The sequence below is a fragment of the Ovis aries genome, chromosome 23 (genome assembly GCF_016772045.2).
Source record: "Ovis aries strain OAR_USU_Benz2616 breed Rambouillet chromosome 23, ARS-UI_Ramb_v3.0, whole genome shotgun sequence".
In the NCBI taxonomy this organism is placed as follows: Eukaryota; Metazoa; Chordata; class Mammalia; order Artiodactyla; family Bovidae; genus Ovis; species Ovis aries.
This window is the reverse complement of record NC_056076.1, coordinates 48,400,793-48,422,954: the sequence shown is the minus strand read 5'-3', so window position 1 is coordinate 48,422,954 and position 22,162 is coordinate 48,400,793. Positions and strand designations below refer to the sequence as shown.

The 22,162-nt window shown below is 47.5% G+C and overlaps 1 protein-coding gene across 1 annotated transcript in view; it reads left to right on the top strand.

The window, feature by feature from the left end:
- Positions 1–11,758: 11,758 nt before the first annotated feature.
- ZBTB7C (zinc finger and BTB domain containing 7C) overlaps positions 11,759–22,162 on the top strand; it is a 382,426-nt gene continuing 372,022 nt past the window's right edge. Inside the window, exon 1 of the mRNA XM_015103726.4 lies at positions 11,759–11,934. The gene's annotated coding sequence lies outside the window, so the exon portion shown is untranslated. The remainder of the gene's footprint in view (positions 11,935–22,162) is intronic.

The window sequence follows — 22,162 nt, the reverse complement described above, 5'->3', positions numbered from 1 at the left end:
TTTCAGACTCATTCTGTGAGTCCACCATCACCCTAGTACCAAAACCAACGAAGATATCACACAAAAAAGAAAACTACAGGCCAATATCAGTGATGAGCATAGACTTTAAAAAATTCTCAAACAATATATCAGGAAACCAAATCCAGTAATACATGAAAAAGATCATACATCATGATCAAAAGGATTTAACTTAGGGATGCAAGAATGGTTCAATATCTACAAATCAAAAATGTGATACATCAAATTAACAAACTGAAGAATAAAGTCATATGATTATTTCAACAGAGGTAGAGAAAGCCTTTGACAAAATTCAACATTTATTTACTATAAAACTTCTCCGGAAAGTGGGCATGGGGGAACATACCTCAATAAATAAAGACCATATAATAAAGTATGGTAAGCCCAGTTGACATCACAGTCAATAGTGAAAAGCCAAAAGTATTTCCTCAAAGATCAAGAACAAGACAAGGATGCCCACTCTCACCACTTTTATTTAACATAGTATTGGGAGTTCTAGCCACAGGAACCACATAAGAAAAAGAAATAAAGGAATCCACGCTGGAAAGGAAATATTAAAATTGACACTATCTACAAATGTTGTGTTGCATTGTATGCCCAGTCACATCTGACTCTTTGTGACCCCATGGACTGTAGCCCACCAGGCCCCTCTGTCCATGGAATTTTCTAGGCAAGAATACTGGAGTGGGTTGCCATTTCCTACACCAGGGAATCTTTCTGACCCAGGGATCAAATCCACTTCTCTTAGGTCTCCTGAATTGGCAGACAGATTCTTTACCACTGTGCCACCTGAGAAGATCCTCCTCCAGGGGCTCTTCCTGACCCAGGGTTCAGGAAAAGTGGACAGCTACATGTAAAAGTATGAATTATAACATTATCTAATACCATATACACAAAAATTCAAAATGGATTAAAGACCTAAATATAAAACTGGATACTGTAAAACTCCTAGAAGAAAACATAAATAGAACACTATTTGATAGAAATTGTGGCAATATTTATTTGGATCTATCTCCTGAAGCAAAAGAAATAAAAGTGAAAATAAACAAATGGGACCAAGTTAAACTTAAAACCTTTGCACAGTTGAGGAAACTATTGACAATATGAAAAGACAACTTACTGAGTGGAAGAAAAATTTGCAAATGGTATGATCACTAAGGGGTTAATACCCCAAATATACAAACAGCTCACACAACTCAATCTCAAAAACACAGAGTCTGACTTAAAAATGGGAAGAGGGACTGAACAGATATTTTTCCAAAGAAAACATACAGATGACCCACAGGCACATGAAAATATACTGAACTTTGCTAATCATCAGATACATGCAAGTTAAAACCACAATGAGCTCTCGCCTCATACCTGTGAGAATGGTCATCTTCAAAAAGACCGCAGATGTTGTTGGCAAGGATGTGGTGAAAGGGAACCCTTATATCCTATTTTAGGGAATGTAAATTGGTGCAGCCAGTATGAGCCATCAATTCCACTCCTGGGTGTATATATATATATATATATATATACACATATATATGCAAGACAGTGAAAAAACTAACTTGAAAAGATGAATGCATCTCAAAATTTATAGCAGTCTGATTTACAATAGGCAAGATATGGAAGTAACCTAAGTACCAACAGATGAATGAATAAAGAACATGTGGTTTACACACACACACACACACACACACACACACACACACACACACACACACACACACACACACTGGAGAACTACTCAACCATAAAAAAGAATGAGATTTTGCCGTTTGCAACAACATGACTGGACCTGGAGGATATTATGCTTAGTGAAATAAGTCAGTCATAGAAAGACAAATACTGTAGGTTATTACTTATGTCTGGAATCTAAAATATGAGATAAAACTAGTAAATATAACAAATAAGAAAGAGACTTACAGATATAAACTAGTGGTTATCAGTGGAGAGAGGGAGGGGAGGAAGGGCAAGGTAGGGGTTAGGGGTTTTATAGGTACACTACTACTTACAAAAAAAAAAAAAAGCAATCTCCACACTGTTGCAAACTAGTACAGCCACTATGGAGAACAGTGTGGAGATTCCTTAAAAATTGCAAATAGAACTACCTTATGACCCAGCAATCCCACTTCTGGGCATACACACCGAGGAAACCAGAATAGAAAGAGACACATGTACCCCAATGTTCATCGCAGCACTGTTTATAATAGCCAGGACATGGAAACAACCTAGATGTCCATCAGCAGATGAATGGATAAGAAAGCTGTGGTACATATACACAATGGAGTATTACTCAGCCGTTAAAAAGAATTCATTTGAATCAGTTCTGATGAGATGGATGAAACTGGAGCTGATTATACAGAGTGAAGTAAGCCAGAAAGAAAAACACCAATACAGTATACTAACACATATATATGGAATTTAGGAAGATGGCAATGACGACCCTGTATGCAAGACAGGGAAAGAGACACAGATGTGTATAACGGACTTTTGGACTCAGAGGGAGAGGGAGAGGGTGGGATGATTTGGGAGAATGACATTCTAACATGTATACTATCATGTGAATTGAATCGCCAGTCTATGTCTGACGCAGGATGCAGCATGCTTGGGGCTGGTGCATGGGGATGACCCAGAAAGATGTTATGGGGAGGGAGGTGGGAGGGGGGTTCATGTTTGGGAATGCATGTAAGAATTAAAGATTTTAAAATTAAAAAAAAATTAAAAAAAAAAAAAGAAATAGGATTAACCTTAAAAAAAAAAAAAAAAGCTACAAGAATATGCATGTACACCCGTGGTGGATTCAAGTCAATGTATGGCAAAACCAATACAATATTGTAAAGTAAAATAAAGTATAAATAAATAAAAAAAATTAAAAAAAAGAATATGTTATTCAACATAGAAATATAGCCAATATTTTGTAGTTATAAATGGAGTGTCATCCACAAAACCACTAAGCTGTACCCTTAAAACTTAATATATTTTTAAAAATTTCTTGTATTTAAAAAAAAATTAATTAATGGAACTTTTTGGCTGTGCTGGGCCTTTGTTGCTATGTGTGGGCTTTCTCCAGATGCACTGAGTGGGGCCTACTCTCTAGTTACAGTGTGTCGGCTTCTCACGGAGGTGGCATCTCTTGTTGGCAGCAAGAGCTCTAGGGTGCACCGGCTTCAGCAGCCGCAGTTTGAGGGCTCTAGAGCGCAGGCTCAGCAGTTGTGGAGCACAGGCTTAGTCGCCTCGTGGCATGTGGAATCTTCCTGGACCAGGGATCGAACCAACGTCCCCTGCATTGGCAGACAGACTCTTAACCAATGGATCACCTGAGAAGTCCAAAACTAATATAATATTGCTGATCAACTATACCTCCATTTTAGGAAGTAATAAGTAAGGATATGCACAAAGATGAAGCTCTGAGGATGTTCACTAGAGGGTTGCTTATAATAGTAAAAGCTGAAAATTTAAAAGAGACAATTTTTAATCATCAAAGTATTGACTAAATGAATATTTGCTGATTTCAATAGAGGCAATAAATATTGCCAAACAAAAAAGGCAATTTATAAATAACATGTGTGATATGAACTCACTTGTGTGAAACACGTTACAAACACGCACAGAATGCTGAAATGCACCTGAATGAAATCAGTCCCAGCCTTCGATCAGAAAAAACTTTTTTTTTTTTCACCTAATACTTACTAAAGAAAGGCAAGACATTTAATTGAGCTACTGTAGTGGGGAACAGAGTACAGAACTGAGCTTGACTTCAAGTACAGCAGAGAGCTGGGGATGTAGACATGGGGTCAGTGGGTGGGAAATGACTAATAGTAACTTGATTACATATTAAGAGTAAGGGCATTCTTGCTAAACTGGTCTACTGGGCTTCTTGTTAAAGGCAGACCAAGGACTTAGATATCAAGGATGAGAGATGAAAAGCCTGATTAGATAGCATGGATGATCAGATATCAAGGCTTAGCAGGATTCTTGGCTAAAACTGGACTCAGAGGACCAAGGTCAAGGCTTCATTGAGAAGAGGCTCAGAGGAGCCTGACTAAAGTTCGGTCAAGGAGGGAGTCCTTGCAGGCCCACACGAATGAGATCCTGTTCCATCCTTGAACTTCAGAAGGCCCTGGAGATGAGAGAGACGCAGGTACAGTCCCTGGGCTGGGAAGATCCCCTGGAGAAGGAAATGGAAACCCACTCCAGTACTCTTGCCTGGAAAATTCCATGGATGGAGGAGCCTGGTAGGCTACAGTCCATGGGATTGCAAAGAGTCAGACATGACTGAGCAACTTCACTTCACTTTACCAGATTTAGGGCCCACCCTAATCCCATGTGACCTTACCTTAACTTGATTAGACCTGTAAAAGTCTTATTTCTAAATAAGGTCACAGTCACAGAATCCCACTTCTGACAACACTGAATTGGGGCTTCCTGTGTAGCTCAGTCAGTGAAGCATCTGCCTGCAATGCAGGAGGCCTGGGTTCAATTCCTGGGTCAGGAAGATCCCCTGGAGAAGGAAATGGCAACCCACTCCAGTATTCTTGCCTGGAGAATCCCATGGACAGAGGAGCCTGGTGGGCTACAGTTCATGGGATCATAAGAGTCAGACATGACTTAGCACTGTCTTTCTTTTTCACAGGTTCCAGGTGGTCCGAATTATAAGGGGACACTATTCAACCCAGTGTTTGGGGATCTGGCCAATATTGAAAGAGGTCACATTTTAGGAATGCAGTGATTATAACCTAAAAACTTTAAGAGAAAACAATGGGTGGAAGATGTGTTGTTTTATGCTTATACTGCTGCTGCTGTTAAGTTGCTTCAGTCGTATCTGACTCTGTGCGACCCCATAGACGGCAGCCCACCAGGGTCCTCTGTCCATAGGATTCACTAGGCAAGAATACTGGAGTGGGTTGCCATTTCCTTCTCCAATGTTTATACTATGTAATCCCAAATGGTAAACTTAGCATGATCTGGAAATGAATGATGGCTCACATTTTCCAGCATAGGCTGGGTAAGAGGTCCTCATCAACAAAGCACAGAAATAACTTTGGAGAGTAGTTGGAATCCAGTATTCACAGACCTCAGGGTGAATGATGCAGTCATGAGTCAGTGGTGTAGCGGAACTGCAGAGGCAAGAAGAGCTATGGCCTTCAATACAAATAGTTCTGAGGAGCCCAGTGTCCTGAGTAATTATGTGTTGATAAATTTTCTCAAAGTGGGAGATAGGAAATTAACTGAAAACAGTGCATTTGGCAATAGTTGACAGGAAAGAAAATGAAAAAGTGGTTTTGGGATGTGAACAGGAAGAGGTGGTAGTTGGACATTCTGAAGAACCTTTATACGCACCAATGAAACAATAAATAAATGCCTCTTCTTTATCCATTATAATAAATCTCCATCATTAAATCACTATACTTCATGTGGGCCGTGAATTTTGTAATGCATTTTTAAAATAAAATTGTTTATGTAGACAGGCCATGGACTGGAAAAGGTCAGCTTTCATTCCAATCGCAAAGAGTGGCAAAGCCAAAGAAAGTTCAAATTACCGCACAGTTTTGCTCATTTCAGATGCCAGAAAGGTACTGCTCAAAATCCTTCAAGCTAGGCTTCAGTAGTACCTGAATCAGGAACTCTCAGATGTACAAGCTGGATTTTAAAAAGGCAGAAGAACCAGAAGTCAAATTGCCAACATTGTTGGATCAGAGAAAAAGCAAGGGAATTCCGGAAAAACATCTGCTTCTGCTTCATTGACAACGCTTAAAGCCTTTGACTGTGTGGATGACAGCAAACCACGGAAAATTCTTAAAGAGATGGGAATACCAGACCACCTTATCTGCCTCCTGAGAAACTGATATGCAGGTCAAGAAGCAACAGTTAGAACTGGGCATGGAACAATGGACTGGTTCAGAATTGGTAATGGATTATGACAAGGCTGTGTATTGTCACCCTGTTTATTTAACTTATAAAGAGTACACCATGTGAAATGCCAGGTTGGATGAAGCATAAGCTGGAATCAAGGTTACCGGGAGAAAAATCAACAACCTAGGTTACTTCCATGCAATATCTAGATTGCTTCCATGCCCTAACTATGGTAAGTAGTGCTGCAGTGAACACTGGGGTACATGTGTCTTTTTCAATTATGTTTCCTCAGGGTATATGCCCAGTAGTGGGATTGCTGGGTCATATAGTAATTTTATTTCTAGTTTATAAAGGAATCTCCATACTGTTCTCCATAGTGGCTGTAGCTTACATTCCCACCAACAGGGCAAGAGGGTTCCCTTTTCTCCACATCTTCTCCAATGGTAATTCTCTTCATTATTTTTGTTACTTTTCTGAAAATCTGAAATGATCTCAAAATAAAAAATTAAAAAGAGAAAGAGTGTATGTGAATCTAAAGGGACTGAATCAAATGCCACCCTCTCCAGGAAGTTCCTCTCAAACAAGATTGCATCTTGTCCCACCTATCTTGTGGTAAAATAAACTATCGGTGGTGGTTTAGTCTCTAAGTTGTGTCCAACACTTGTGACCCAATGGACTAGCCTGCCAGGCTTCTCTGTCCATGGGAGTCTCCAGGCAAGAATACTGGAGTGGGTTTCCATTTCCTTCTCCAGGGGATCTTCCTGACCCAGGAATCGAACCCAGGTCTCCCGCACTGCAGGCATTCATTACCAATTTTTTTCTTGCAATTCTCTTTAGCCCAATTTCCTTACAGGCTCTTTCCTCTTTCTTGTCTATAGGCACCACCACAGAATAAGTTGCCGATTGGATTCCTGAACTTAGAAACCTGGGTTCCAGAGTTGCCTTTGCCACTTCCCAGCTGTGGAACCTTGCTCATTACCATTGCTGTTGATTTCAGACTTTTCATCTGTGGTGGGTGTGTGTGCTCAGTCGTGTCTGATTCTTTGTGACCCACCAGGCTACTCTGTCCATGGGATTTTCTAGCAAGAATTCTGGAGTGGGTTGCCATTTCCTTCTCCAGGGGATCTTCCCAACCCAGGGATCCAACCCATTCCTGTGTCTCCTGCATTACAGGCAGATTCTTTACCTCTGAGCCACTGGCAAAGCTGCTCATCTATAAATGGTCATAAAAAAATGCATCACACAGATTTGTCCTGAGGAACACCTAACAATACAAGGAGCTCTGTAAATGTTAATTCCTCCCTTTTCTTTTCTCTTGAATCAGCCTCTTAACCACCCTTGGGACACAGATACATCAGTTCAGTTCAGTTCAGTCACTCTGTCGTGCCCAACTCTTTGCAACCCCATGGACTGCAACATGCCAGGCCTCTGTGTCCATGGCCAACTCCCGGAGTTTACCCAAACTCATGTCCATTGAGTTGGTGATGGCATCCAACCATCTCATCCTCTGTCGTCCCCTTCTCCTCCTGCCTTCAATCTTTCCCAGCATCAGGGTCTTTTCCAATGAGTCAGCTCTTCGCATCAGGTGGCCAAAGTATTGGAGTTTCAGCTTAGCATCAGTCCTTCCAATGAATACTCAGGACTGATCTCCTTTAGGATGGACTGGTTGGATCTTCTTGCAGTCCAAGGGACTCTCAAGAGTCTTCTCCAACACCACAGTTCAAAAGCATCAATTCTTTGGTGCTCAGCTTTCTTTATAGTCCAACTCTCACATCCATACATGACCACTGGAAAAACCATAGCCTTGACTAGACGGACCTTTGTTGGCAAAGTAATCTCTCTGCTTTTCTAATATGCTGCCTAGGTTGGGGATCACTTTTCTTCCAAGGAGTAAACATCTTTTAATTTCATGGCTGCAATCACCATCTGCAGTGATTTTGGAGCCCCCCAAAATAAAGTCTGACACTGTTTCCACTGTTTCCCCATCTATTTCCCATGAAGTGATGGGACCAGATGCCGTGGTCTTTGTTTTCTGAATGTTGAGTTTTAAGCAAACTTCTTCACTCTCCTCTTTCACTTTCATCAAGAGGCTCTTTAGTTCTTCTTCATTTTCTGCCATAAGGGTGGTGTCATCTGCATATCTGAGGTTATTGATATTTCTCCCAGCAATCTTGATTCCAGCTTGTGTTTCTTCCAGTCCAACGTTTCTCATGATGTACTCTGCATATAAGTTAAATAAGCAGGGTGACAATATACAGCCTTGACGTACTCCTTTTCCTATTTGGAACCTGTCTGTTGTTCCATGTCCAGATCTAACTGTTGCTTCCTGACCTGCATACAGATTTCTCAAGAGGCAGGTCTGGTATTCCCATCTCTTTCAGAATTTTCCACAGTTTATTGTGATCCATACAGTCAAAGGCTTTGGCATAGTCAAGAAAGCAGAAATAGATGTTTTTCTGGAACTCTCTTGCTTTTTTGATGACCCAGCGAATGTTGGCAATTTGATCTCTGGTTCCTCTGCCTCTTCTAAAATCAGCTTGAACACCTGGAAGTTCACGGTTCATGTACTGTTGAAGCCTGGCTTGGAGAATTTTGAGCATTACTTTACTAGCGTATGAGATGAGTGTAATTGTGTGGTACTTTGAGCATTATTTGGGATTGCCTTTCTTAGGGATTGGAATAAAAGCTGACTTTTTTCAGTCCCGTGGGCACTGCTGAGTTTTCCAAATTTGCTGGCATATTGAGTGCACCACTTTCACAGCATCATCTTTTAGGATTTGAACACACAGCACAGACAAATATATGAACCCAATTCTCAGATAATTTCTGAAAAAATTTATTCCAATAATAATATTGACAGTTTACTCTGCATTCCTCAGTGCTTGATTCACAGTAGCCCCTTAAGGAATGTCATTGATGAGGTAACACTTGCCCACACCTTTTCTTACCTGGTCATTCTAACGTCCCTAAGGTGAAGAAGAGTTTCTACTCGTATCTCTGTTCTACATATTTGGAAATGGATGCACTGAGGAATTGAATAAGTTGCTTTTCTAGGTTACATGGCTGATAAAGAGAAGAGTCTGGCATTAGCCAGTAAATCCTATTATGTATGGCAGAATTGACAGTTGCACTTCTGTACAGACAAGTAAATCGCAAATGAGTCTCACAAAGTATACTTGATTTCCGTCTGTGCATGTTACCCTGCTTACTCCACCATTCTGAAACGACTTTGTGTTCATTCATCTTTTAATGAGCACCTATCAGGTGTGAAGTGTACGGAGGATACCAAGGTGGGTAAGGAGCTTGAAGTCTTGTCAGAAAAAAAACAACTGAATAAAAATTGTGAACACAGTGTAATAGCTGCTCTCTTTAAAAATATTGCGTAATATCACTAATGCAGACCAGTCCCATCCTGATTGCTCTTAAATTTATAAAACGTTTGCCTGTGGTGATTAGGTTCAGAAGCCCTATAGCTCACTGTCCAGAACACGGACCCTTCTTCCATAGCTCATGACACGAAAAGCCATTCAGTGATCCCCATCTGAACATCTGCTCTGAACCAGCTGTACCCAGAAAAGGGAAGAGAACCTTTCTGATTTAGAGGCATTTCTAATTTAGTACCCACATCCCTCTTGTTCTTAAACAAAACACCCCTTTCACTGCCATGGCTGCCCTCACTCCCGGGACTGGATTCCTATCATCTGTAGGTGTCTCACAGGGCTCACATCTCCCAGGTACACCCTAAACGCACCCCCATGCTTCTGGCTTAAGTTTGACCATATCAGCTGGGTCAATAGTCTTCCAAATGGCTGAAGACCCTTTAATGAAAGGAAGTGAGGCAGACAACCTAATTTAGCAGGGAGACAGACAACCTAATTTGGGAGGGCAAGGGCTCCCAGGACTGCTTAAAGCGAGGATGTTATTTTGCTTTAGCTACTTGGAAGCCTGACATCCTGCATCTAAAATTCTTATTTTCCATGACAGACTTCTTTAGATTTCTTCAAACTGCCTTTGAACAGTTTGGATAAGCTGGTTGTTCAAACTGTCAAATGAATGACATTTTCTTATTAGGAAAAGCCAGGCCTCTGGCCAGTGTAGGCTGTACACAGCCCTACATATCAGCTCTTGCTTTCATGTTTGTGCTTAGCTTTCCGCTGTCACATCCCATTCCAGAGCCTTTCCCCTTGTTCTCATTACACCAAAGTGGTACCATGCGATGTGCATTTATCACACGAATGAATGAAACGAGGACAATTCCTCGTGAGCAGCACTGGTATGAAGCGCCAAGCAAAAGGTTCATACGCTTATTTTCATGAATTCTGTGAAGGATGCCATCGAGTATCTTCAATACTCAGACGCTCCGCAGACAGCAGGAGTTCGATGGTCCGCTCATTCCTCTACGGATAGGATGAGACCAGGAGGGCGGGATATGCTTTCTCGTCTCTCCTGGGCGCCAAGCACGGCTCAGGAAAGCGCAGCTCCTCAAAGACTTTGAGGACCGAAAACTTCGCCGCCCCTGAAGGAGGAGGTCCGGAGAGGATCGGTTGACCTCCGAGGGTACAGTTGCAGACGTCTCGCTTGCCAAAGCGGGCAAGGGTTTCTATGTCAGCCGGGAGTGCTGAAGGAGGGATGGTAAAAAGGCAGTGTCCGTGTACCCCGGCCTGCGAGTGGCCAGAAGGTCTGCTCGAGGCGCCACGCCGTCGCTCCGGGACCAAGGCCCCCTCCTCTGCCCTCGGATGGGCCCTTCGCGCTGTCCATCACCGCTCGCCGCCGCGCTGCGCTCCGCACCCAGACTCTCGGGCTGGTACCCTATCCGCGGAGGCGGGGCTTGGAGGGACGGGGGTGGAGCGAAGCCCTCCCAGGGCCCGCCTCTTGGTTGCGAAGCCGGCTGATTGGATGCTTCGGAAGCCCCGCCCCCTAGGCAGTCCAGGGGAGGGACCAGCGGCCGGAGGCCGGTCCCAGGCCAACGCGGTACCGCGTGCGGGGTACACTGGCTGGCGAGGGGTGGTGATGGGGTGCTCCCCGCGCCCGAGCGCCTTCTAGGGCGGGGAGGCCCGCAGGGATTTGGGAGCTCTGGAGAGCTGCGCGCCTGTGGTTTCTCGTTGTCGGAGAGGTGTCTTTCTGAGCTCTCTGGAATTCGGAGAGCATTAGGGAAACTTCAAGCCCCCCACGCCTTGCTCCCTAAGACTTTCGGTTGGAAAAGCAGCTGCTGAGTTGTTTCATTTCCTCCCCCACCCCCACAATCGGACTCTGTAAAAATAGCAGTGCGCCGGGGCCATCGAGCCAAGCTCCGCCACCCCGCTGTCCCGGGCCGGGTGTGGACCTAAAAATACCCGGCGGCCTGGAGCCTGTGCGCCGGGTGCGGGAGGGTCCGGCCGGGCCGCAGAGGGCGTCTGGAGACCGAAGAAACGGCGGACGCCTGGCCCCTCGCCTCGGCCGGGGCTGTCCCTTTAAATCCTGGAGGAGGCAAAGAGAAAAAAAGGAAAGAAAGAGAAAAGACGAGGAGCCCCAAGCTGAGGGTGGCTCTGCCCGGCCCCCCACTCCGCCCCCCGCGCCGCGTCCTGACTGCTGCCCGCCGCCCCTGCGGGTCCTGGGCGCCCCGCCCGCCGCCACAGTTACTGTCAAAATAGAAATTAATTGGAGCCGAGGAGGAGGTTGGGACGCAGCAAGTGCATGTGTGGCAGGGCGGGGAGGGGGCGTAGGGGAGGGGGCGGGAGCCGGCGAGGGGCGACCGCAGACATCCGGGCCCTTTAGCCCAGTGCGCACCCCGAGCCGGTGGCGCGGGCAGCGCGGGCGCGGGGCGCGGGGCGCGGGGCTGACAGCCGCGGAGGCGCGGGAGGCGGGGCGCCAGGAGGGCGGAGGCGCGGCGCGGGGAGGGAGGAGCTGCCGCGCGCCCGCCACAGCCGCTCGGCTCCACACCGCGGGCGCAGCCCGGCCACGAGACTCTGACAGCCGCGCGGCCCGCGCTGCTTCGGCGCGCAGGGACAGACGGACCGCAGCGGCGGCGAAGGAGGACGCGAGGACCGCGGCCCGGCGCCAAGTGCGGGAGGCGCGCGGGTCGGGCGGCGCACAGAGGTGAGTGGCTTCGCGTGCCGAGCTGGGGCATCGCCTGCGAGGGTCGCGATCTTCCCCGCACCTCGCTTGTGCCGAGGCGGGTCGGGGGGTCGCGGAGCTCCCAGAGGGGTGGCTGTACATCGCTGGCGCCGGGGAGTGATCTCCCGAGCTGTTGCTAGGAGGCCGGCGGTCTGCGCGCCCTGGGGCGCCGGCGGGGGCAGAGGCGTCCCCGGCGCGGCGGGCAGGAGGCGGGGGGCTGCGGTGGCTATTCAGGGGCTCCGTGCGGCAGCCATGCAACGGGAGGAGGCGGGAGGAGGTGGGGGAGGGAGGAGGGGAGAGCCAGCGGAGAGCGAGCCAGCGAGCGGGCGCCGCGCCTCCTGGCTGGCACCGCGGCCCGGAGCGAAGTGGCGCGCGGGGATGGAAGGGAACTTCTGCGGGCGCATGCTGTCCCGGGCTCGGCGGCGCCTTCGGACCCGGGCGGGCCGGGCTTGTCGACAGCCACAGGTGGTTTCTGCCAAAAGTTTTACCGCACTTCTGCCGGGAAGGCGCGGGGACGTTTTGGAGAGCGGCGGTTTCCTGAGACTCTGGCGCTCTCACTGAGCTCTTAACTTGAAGATTAGGAAGGAACTGGGAAACCTGGGACCCCGCATCTCGCGATGCGCCTCCAGGATTTCCTAGAGATGCCTGCTCGAGGTGGTGTCTTTGCAGAACCCTGAAACCCATGCTGCTGTCCAGTTGGGAAGTCGCGCGAAATGGGCGCACGCAACGGTTCCTCTGCGTCTGGGAAAAGTTAAGCGAGGGCCGGCCGGGTATCTGTTGCCCGCAGAGGTCAACCCAAAGTCTCTTGGTAGAGATGCGCAAAGGAACCCGGCACACCTTCGCTCCTGGTCTGGCTCATCTCCTGCTCCTTTGAGAGCTAACAGTCTTCCGGCCGCTGAGTTGCTTTGTTATTAGGGCTGCTTCTCTGATTTCGTTAGGAAGAGGGCCAGGAGGAACCCAAGAAAAGCGGAGCGGCAACAACTCTCGTTTCCTTTGAATCCAGCCGCGGTGGCTGGTACCCAAGCCGAGGTGTGGAGGGTCCAGGACCGAAAGGAAGCAGGAATTGGTGGCGTGTACTGCCTGCCCAAGGAGCCTCGCTGGACTGGGGTTTCTGGGGTCTCTGGGACAGAAAGGAATGACGGTGGGAAGGGAAGACCCTCAGAAGAGGAAGCTGTGCCTTGGTCGGCTCTGGGAGAGAGGCTCCTCAAGAAGTCCAGTGGTTTGGCCCTGTTCCTCATTGGCCAGGTTGATGAATCCAGGGCAGCGAGGTTAGCACCACCCGGGTAGGTCGGTTCCTGGCCTGAAAGAAATCATTATCCCCAAAGAGTCTGATACCCTGGTGTTGCAAGTCGGTACAGAACTGCATGAGAGTTGGAAACACTCAGTCCTTCATTCTGGCTGGTCCCGTTCCCACTCCCTGTTCCCCCCAGCCCCACCAAGTACCTGAGCAGAAAGCACACCCTTTGCTGTAAAGGAAGTCACAGAATTTTGGAGCTGAAAGAGGCCCTAGAAATATTAAGAGCGCTCATTTTTGCAGATGAGCAGACTCAGGCTCAGGGAAGGAGAGTGACCTGCCACAGTGGTTAGAGGCCCGGAGGAGGCTAGAAATGACATCAACCTCCCAGAGCAGGGTGGAGAGAGTTCCTTCAGCAAGGCCTTGTAGAGCCTGAGATCAGAAATGCCACCCCCACACCCCAGGCCCATCATGGGCTCATTATCTGGTACTTTCTACATCCATGTTTGCCAGCTAATTTCCTGCCCCCTGTCCTTGGCTTAAAAAAAATCAGAACTGTCACTGCAGATTTCCAGTCTGACACTATCCCAACTTTCCCTGCTCCCTCCTCACCCCAGATTACTTAAACTCCTTTTGTAACATAATGTGGCTTGATTAGCCAAGATGAGTTTGCAGCTTGTCTCACTGCGAAGCACCCACTTTCTGTAGGATGCCAGAACTCTGTTTTCCTGGTAATTAGGTTTTACAGATATTTTTGAAAAGGAGCCCAATTCTGGATCAATTACACTTGGACACAAATGCTGTGCTGTTGTGGATACTAAATGAGAAAGATGAGCAATTATCTGGGGGTGTTGGAATAAATGTTGTTATGAGTATTTGACACAGCTATTAGACATCAATGAGTGGGTTTTCAGTAAATGTTTTTTACCCTGTATTTTATTGAGAAAACAAAGTGTCTTAATTAAAAAGAACTGTGAGTTGGCCACTTAAATTTTAGCCACTTGTTTCTTACCAGTGTGTATAGGTGGGAAGGATTTGAGTGGTAAACAGTTAAGAGGACTTTTTTCTCCCCAGACCTAAATATTCTAGGGCCATGCTTATTCTTCAGACTAAAATGTCATGTACAGCCCAGCAGAACCATATTAAATCAAAATAATTCTGGATGTGGTGTGTGTCAATCTGTATTAGTCAGAAATGACTTGTAAGAGAGAATATTTTGTAAGTTTTATGCTTTCAAGGGCATGAAATATCAAGAATTCAAGGCTAATGCAATGTCACTGAGCATAATTCTTCTCTCATAGACAGAAACGAATCAGTGTCCCCAGAGTTGTGCTTGGGGCTCCTGTAGAGGAAGCCAGGATGTGGTATCTTCATGATCACACAGTGTTTTAACAGTGCCTTTTCACTTTTACTGCATGCTAACCTCATAGGCGCCTCATCGTTCAGAGTTCAGCTTTTATTCATCTTACAGTGGGGACACTGAGGCAGAGAGGGGAGAATGTTATTCCTGTAACTCCATTCACTGCATTAACATACACTGAGGTGCAGCTTGGGGTTTCTGAGCTGACCTGGGTGAAACTAAAAAGTGAAAAGTGAAAGTGTTAGTCACTCAGCCAGGTCCAACTCTTTGTGACCCCATGGACTATAGCCCGCCAGGCTCCTCTGTCCCTGGGGTTCTCCAGGCAGGAATACTGGGGTGGCTATCCTTTCCCTTCTCCAGGGGATCTTCCCAACCCAGGGATTGAACCCGGATCTCCCACACTGTGGACAGACTCTTTACCAACTGAGCCACCAGGGAATCCCCTGGTGGTGAAAGACCGGGGTGAAAGAGGCTCCCTGATCATATAGGGAGCCGCTCACCTCTCCCCAGCCTGCACTTCCAAAGGGGTGTAGAGGTTTGGCAGGGTTACAGTGCTAATTCATAGGTGGCCACTTGCTCCCAAGGGGCCCTGAAGGGCTTGGTTCCCCACCCCCACTGTGGGTGAGCTGATTCCCTCCCTCTTCCAGCAGGCTGTGGGAACTTGGGCGAGGAGGGACCAGCTGGCCGAGGCTGGGGCGGGGGTGTGGGATCTGTGCTGTGGACGGCTGAAGGAGTCCAGGCTATTTATAACCCTCCTCCCCTCCTGGGAGGAAAAGACTCAAGGGTCTGGAACCAGGCTTGGCACTGACTTCTCCCCTGGATGGCTGTGCCCACTAGGAGAAAACCTGCCGCCCACTGCCTGGCGGGTGTTGGAGTGACCCCTGACCTGTGTGGAGGGGCCCTGCAGGGCTTCTGGCAGCTTCAGCTGTTCTGGGGGACCTGGGATATAAGCATTTCCTAGAGCTATGGTGTGGCCGCTTTTTCTCAGGCATTGACCCCCTGTTTGCACAAAATGAGGCACATTCCAGAAACCTCGCAGGGCGGAGCTTAAGAACCCGCTCAGGTCGGGGGGTAACTGGCTTCTGCAAATAAGGGCAACAATGAGTTTTATGCCGAGAAGATTCTGAAAGCAACAAATTAGACACGGCCCTCTCTGACCATGCACTGTGGCATTTCTGTGCAGTGCTGACTGAGGAGGTCTGAGTGTTTTCCCTCCTCCCTGACCCCTTCTGCAGACTGGTCCCCAGCTGTCCTCATCCCCTCCCACTCTTCAAGCCAACACCAAACACCTGTGTCTTCAAAGACATGGTACCTGCCACCCCACCAATTACAACTTCATTCCTGAGACTGGGCGTATCTTCTCCCTGGGTCAGTGGAGGGAGGAACGGGCTGGGGGGGTGAGCAGAGCAAGCAGGCAGGACACTGAACTCGTCTCTCTGTTCAACCCCTTGGAGTGAATGAATCCACCCTTCAGAACCAAGTCAGGCGCTCACAGCAGGTTTTACCAGGAGGCCCACCTGGAGAGGTGGGTGCTGGGCAGCTCCAGCCGACGGTGGTGCCCTGCGAGCTTGGGGCAGCGTTTGGGAGCTCGGCTTGTGTTGTTCATCTTCACACCCTCAGCGCCCACCCCAAGGGCTGGGAACGGAAGTGTTTGCTGAACGCACGCGGAGGGCTGGGCATGGTGGACAGGCTTGCTTCTTTGCTGCCATCTGCTGTGCTCCTTGGTGCTGTGAAGGGGGTGTCAGGAGGACCAGGTATGGGTGAGAAGAGAGGGGGCTCCATAGACATTTTGGGAGCCTCGAGTCAAGCTGATTGGTCCTCTGGGATGATGGGAACCCAGTCATCAATTCAACTGACGGCCATGCAGTCCTTCTCCACGGGCTCTCACGGCTCAACTCAGCCTCACAGACCCTCATGGAGCCGCAGAGGGAGTCTCCTATAGTGGGGCAGGGGGCCCCTCGTGTGCTCCCCTCCTGCGGGTTCTCTGGGGTCCGGCCCCTGCCTTCCTCTCTGACCATCCCCCCACCCGCCCTGTACTCCAGCCACCCAGCTCCTTTTGGCTGTTTCAGCACATGGAACTCGTGCGTTTCTCTTTGGCTGTTCTCCTTGTCTGCGAGGCCCTTCCTGCAGATCTGCCGATAGCTGGCTTTACCTGTCGTTAGATCTCAACTGAAAGAGCCCAGTAATGGATTCTTCATAGTGCCCCAATCTGTCTGGGGCATAATCTTGGTTCTCCTTTGGTCTACTGTCTGCCTCCATCACTAGAATATAAGCTCCATGAAGACAAGGAGCTTGTCTGTTTTGCTCTTCATGTATTCTCAACGGCAGAACAGTGTCTGGCAGTGGCTTAGAAAATAGTTGGTGAATAGGTGGTGAAATAGTTGGCGAATCGTGATGTGCGCGTTAGTGCTAGAAGGTATACGAAGATGAATCAGCCAGGGCCCCTGCGCTGGGAATCCCTTTAGCTTAGAGGCAGATATAAACCTTGTTCACGCTGATGTGTGGCAGGAAGGGAAGGTGGCATTCAAGAGGTACAGCCCAGGAGGCCTATGGTCAAGCTGCCTTAACCCTGATTTGATGAGGATGGTTGGCTTAGGCAGGGGAGTCTTCTTTCTACTGGTATGAACTCGGGCAACTGACCCACCTCCAGCACTGAAGTTCCTCTCAGTTGCTGACTGCCACCCCTCTCTCTCTTCTATTTATTTACTTCTTTGGTGAGCAAGAGTTCCAAGTATAATGCCATCCTTGGAGAGTCAGGAATGTTGTGTTTTTCCACCAGCTCCATTCATCTGCAGCCTTCTCAGAACAGCTGTGGACAGCTGGCTGCCAGCATGGATGTGGGGAGAGCTTTTCTTCAGGGCCAAGGGGATATGCACAGCCCTGCAGGAATGGGGAATTTCATTTGAGTTTCACACCCTGCTGATCTCCAAACCCCACTGAAATGGTGCCTGTAAAAACAGATACATGAGGAAATTAAAAAACTATTAGCCTTCAGTTTGCTGCTTATTTTCTGATTATAAAAGCAATAGGGTCATGATAGAAAATTTGGGAAATATGGAAAGGTATAAAATTAAAACAGAAAACTGCTACAGCACCCTGATTTTGGAATATTTCCTTCCAGTCTTTTTTCTGTATTCACCAGCACACATGGAGACCTACTCACATATAGATATAATTAGGACTGAGTGTTGTTTTCTACAGCTTTGAAAATCCACATAGTTTTTAAAAATAAACAGAAAGATTTCTTTTTCTTGGAAGTTTGGGAGTGATTCACACTCCCGCTGAATCACTGATACTTAGAAGAAAATGGGTTTTCCAGGTCTTATTGGCCGAGAACGTTTCAGTAGGCTTTACCATCCACAGTTTGAATCAGGAAATCAGCGCCCTCCTGCCCCACCCCTAACACTGGATATGGTTAGCAAGGTGTGGTGGTGGTCTAGTCTCTCAGTCGTGTCTGGCTCTTTGCGACCCCATGGACTGCAGCCCACCAGGCTCCTCTGCCCATGGGATTCCCCAGGCAAGAACACTGGAGTGAGTCTCCGTTTACTTCTTCAGGGCATCTTCCCAACCCAGGCCAAACCCAGGGACTGAATCTGTGTCTCTTGCATTGCAGGCAGATTCTTTACCACTAAGCCAGGCAAGCCTGGCTAGAAAGGTATTTCTCACTAGGTACCTCCCTCGGTCACCTTGTTAAGGGCCACTTGTATACAGTGTTGCAAGCTATCCCTTACTGAGGGTTCTGTTACATTTACCAATGCCACAGTGTTCTTTCGAAACATATTTTTATGGTTGTGCTGCATTCCTTCAAGTAATGTATCATACTTTATTTACCATTACAAACCATACCCAATGCCCATTAGCTAATCATTCCTTGACCTACAAACCACAGCAGCAGCACCTTGAGAAATATGAACCAGGATGGTTGGAATAGCATGCTTAGGGCATCACTGTTTGGGGGAAACTTTCAGAAGCCCAGGGACTTTGTTGCTGTCACTGCTGTGCTCAGGGTCCAAAGAACGCCAGGTGGGCAAAGGATGCTCAAGATACATTTTGCTGAATGAGTTAAATGCAGGATACTTCCTGAGAGAGACCCTGGTTAAGTCTGTCGATGTCAAGGCTTCTTCTGAGAGTGAGTTTTACTGGGGCGGAAGTTCAGGACCCTGAGGAAGAGCATCACCTTCTGGAAAGTAGAGTAAGAAAGGGCGGCTTTCTGACTTAATAGTTTTGATGGATTTTTGGAAGAGAAGAAGTTTAGGCGGAGTCTTGATATAGGAGCTGAGAGACACTTAATTCTGTGAAACAGGAACTGGTGGGCACCCAGGCAGGAGGAAACTCAAGGTCAAGAGAGCCCCAAGGTCAAGAGTGTGGAACAGGTTGTTTGCCTAGGATGTGGGGTGTTGCCCATCCAGAGAGTGACTGGAAGCAGAGATTCTTCCAACTAGCACTTCATCGGGAGCCCAGAACCTACTCCCAGGGGAGGAAGGGTCCCTGAGGACCATGGGGCTTCCAACCTTGCCTTCAGGCAGGTATTGTCCCCATCCTGTGCGTGAGGAAGCCAAGACTCAGGGGTGGTGAGGAGCTGATCAGACCTGAATCCTATGGCTCGGCCACTTTCCCCTGGTCTCCTTCGGCATGTTGCTTAACCTCTTAGTCTTAGTTTCCTCATCTAGAAAACAGAGATAACCCGCTCCATAGGGCTGCTGAGAAAACGGGATGCGACGACGCACTCATAGCACTTGGCACCGTTCCCTCCCACGTGGAAGCCACAGTTACTGACTTGGGAGGAGACCAAGGATTTGTGTTGAAGAGGATTCAAGACTTTATTTTCTTCTCCTCCACCTCCTCCCCAAGCTACCACTACACTTTAAGGCATAAAAATCCTCCAAGACAGATGACTGTTGGGAAGCCAGTGCTCAGGTGGAATTAATGTCACTTTAGGGTGACAGGATCTCTCTCTTCTACCTCCTACAGAAGGGGAGAAAAACTCCTTGCAATCATTGTGAGGATTCAGAGTCTCGGTGTCAGTGTGGGTAAATGAATTTTTGCAAGGTCTTTTGTTTAACCCAATATATCCAAAATATTACCATTTCAACATCTGACACTAGTCACATTTCAAGGGGTCTATAGTCCCCTGGAGACAGGGTGGGGAGTCTGGGGAACAGGTTAGAGGGCCAGTCTGGGGGAGCTGGGGCTACCTGAGGGGGCTCTGCATGGCCAGAGGAGGCCATGTGTCACAAGCTGTCCTCTGGGAGGAAACGTGTGAAAAGCAAGCAAATTCAGGAAGAAGTAAAGGGCTATGAGACTTTTTTTCCCGGCCCTTGGAGGGCGAACTGTGTAATCCTGGGACCTGTTCCACCATGGACCTCAATTTTCTCATCCTCAAAAGTGCAGTTGTATTATCTCAGAGCCATTCTGGCTCTGGTTTCCTTCATTCCTGCAGAAAAGGCATGGGAAGCAAATTTAGTCACTTTTGTAAGTTTGAAGTGGGTGGAGGTGGGGATTGGAGGGAAAGTTTGGGCAACAGAGAATATACTGCTGGGCCCCATGTTTAAAAGCATTTCGTTAGAAAGTTCTGTCTGGACAGTTGAGAGAGAGCCACACATCTCTCTAAGTCTCTGCCAGAGTGGACAATATCTAGTCACTGCCGTCAAGTTGCATTTATTTAAAAAGTATGTTTTGCGGGTGGAGGGGAACCTCTGTTAACTGGGTTATTTTTACAAAGTGACATGTCGTCATTGTCTTTAAATCCTGAAGCTGGACGTTGTTCCTGTTCGTCCCAGGTGGCTGTGAATGGCAGCCATAAAAGAGGGGAAGGGCCCTGCAGGAAATATTAGCACAAAAAAGGAAATATTTCAGCTCTGTCATAAGTGGGCACGTGGCCTGTCCAGAGAGGATGTGGGAAGAGAGAGGAAAAAAGCAGCAGGTGTGTTTGGAGGGAAGGGTGTGTCCGCAAATGTATTTTAAGCTCTTGGAGTCCGAGGCACTGGTTTCATCACATTCTGGTGAGGAGGGATTTGAGGTTTTTATCTGCCTGCCACAGGCTTCAGCGAGGGGAAGGAAACTCTCTCTCCTTTTTAAGGAGTGTCTCGTCTTTTTAAATTAGATTGTCAGTGAGTAACTAGCTGGGTCTACCTGGGGACTCCCTGTTCCCACACAGGAGCAGGCCTATGTGCCCTAAGAGCTGGTCTGAGCAAACCCATTCTCCAAGGAAGAAGCTGAGGGGGTCAGAGGGCCTGCCCCTTTCTGAGGTCCCCCAGGAAAGTGGAGAGCAGCACAGACCAGTGCCAGCGGCCACCATGTGTCCTTTTGGCCACACAAGGGTGCCGCCTCGGTTTTTGTTTTCTCCACAGTTAACAGATGACTCAGCCGGGCTGCCTTGAACCCTTTTTTAAATGGGGATTTCTCTTTTATGTTTTCCTAAAGTAGATTTTTTATTACTTTTCTACCTATTGTTTGCTTTGAATTTCTAATTTAATTTTTTCTAGTAGGTCAATACTTACATGGTTTAAAATTCAAAAGGTACAAAAGGGTATTCAAAGTGAACCGTCTTTCTCTCACCCCATCTCTTGGTCCCCTTATCCCTAGGTAACCACTTCTACTGATCTCTTCGGTTTAGAAATGTTGACTGCACTTACTGGAAAATATGTGTATGTGTGTGTACCTGCATGTGTGTGTGTATTTAAAGGTCTTTTATCTAAATGGAAGCATACCATATACATTCTTATTTCACTTTACATTTACTGAATAGCAAATTTTGACTGTTTAAGAACTTTTTTGTGCTTTTTCACTTGTTTATTTTGACTGCATAAATTACATTAAATGGCTATACCTTGATTTATTTAACCAGGCCCTTATAGATGGATATTTTTGTTGTTTCCAGTCTTTTGCTTATTTAATAATCTTGGGTTTTACCCAATGATTTCTTTTTTTAATGAAAGCAAACCTTGAGTTTTCTGAATAAAGGCAAATTGATAGCACTCTAGGCTTGCTGATTAATTGTTCACAAGGTGCTTCAAAGAACAAAATCGCTTAATTGTTTAAAGATGAAGAGCAGAATAAACTTTTTTTTTACATCAAGCTTCCTGGAAAACAAATTCTATGGTCGACATTATTTAACTAATGTTTCTTGAGTTCCTACTATGTGCTGTGTCGTGGGCACTGGGCCAGGCAGTGGGTAGGGGGACACAAAAGGAGAAGGCTTACAGGCTAGCACTCCTGTTCTGGGCCTGGGGTTGGAGTGAGGGTGACTTTGATGGAGAGAAAGAACAGTTACAGCTGCACTCTGGGGGCAGCCTTGATGGAGGGGAAGTAGGAGCCATAGAGGGAACGTTGGGCCGTTTGACTGGATGTGGGGGCATGGTTTCAACGAGGGGCTCTGGGCTGACTGCCTGCCTGTGAGCAGCGAGGGTTCCTGCCCAAGCCTGTGGACTGTACCCAGGCTCCTCTGTCCATGGAATCTCCAGGCTAGAATACTGGAGTGGGTAGCTATTCCCTTCTCCAGGGGATCTTCCCAACCCAGGGATCGAACCCAGGTCTCCCACATTGCAGGCAGATTCTTTACCATCTGAGCCACCAGGGAAGCCCGAGGTTGTGGCACCATATCCTTGGTCCTGCTC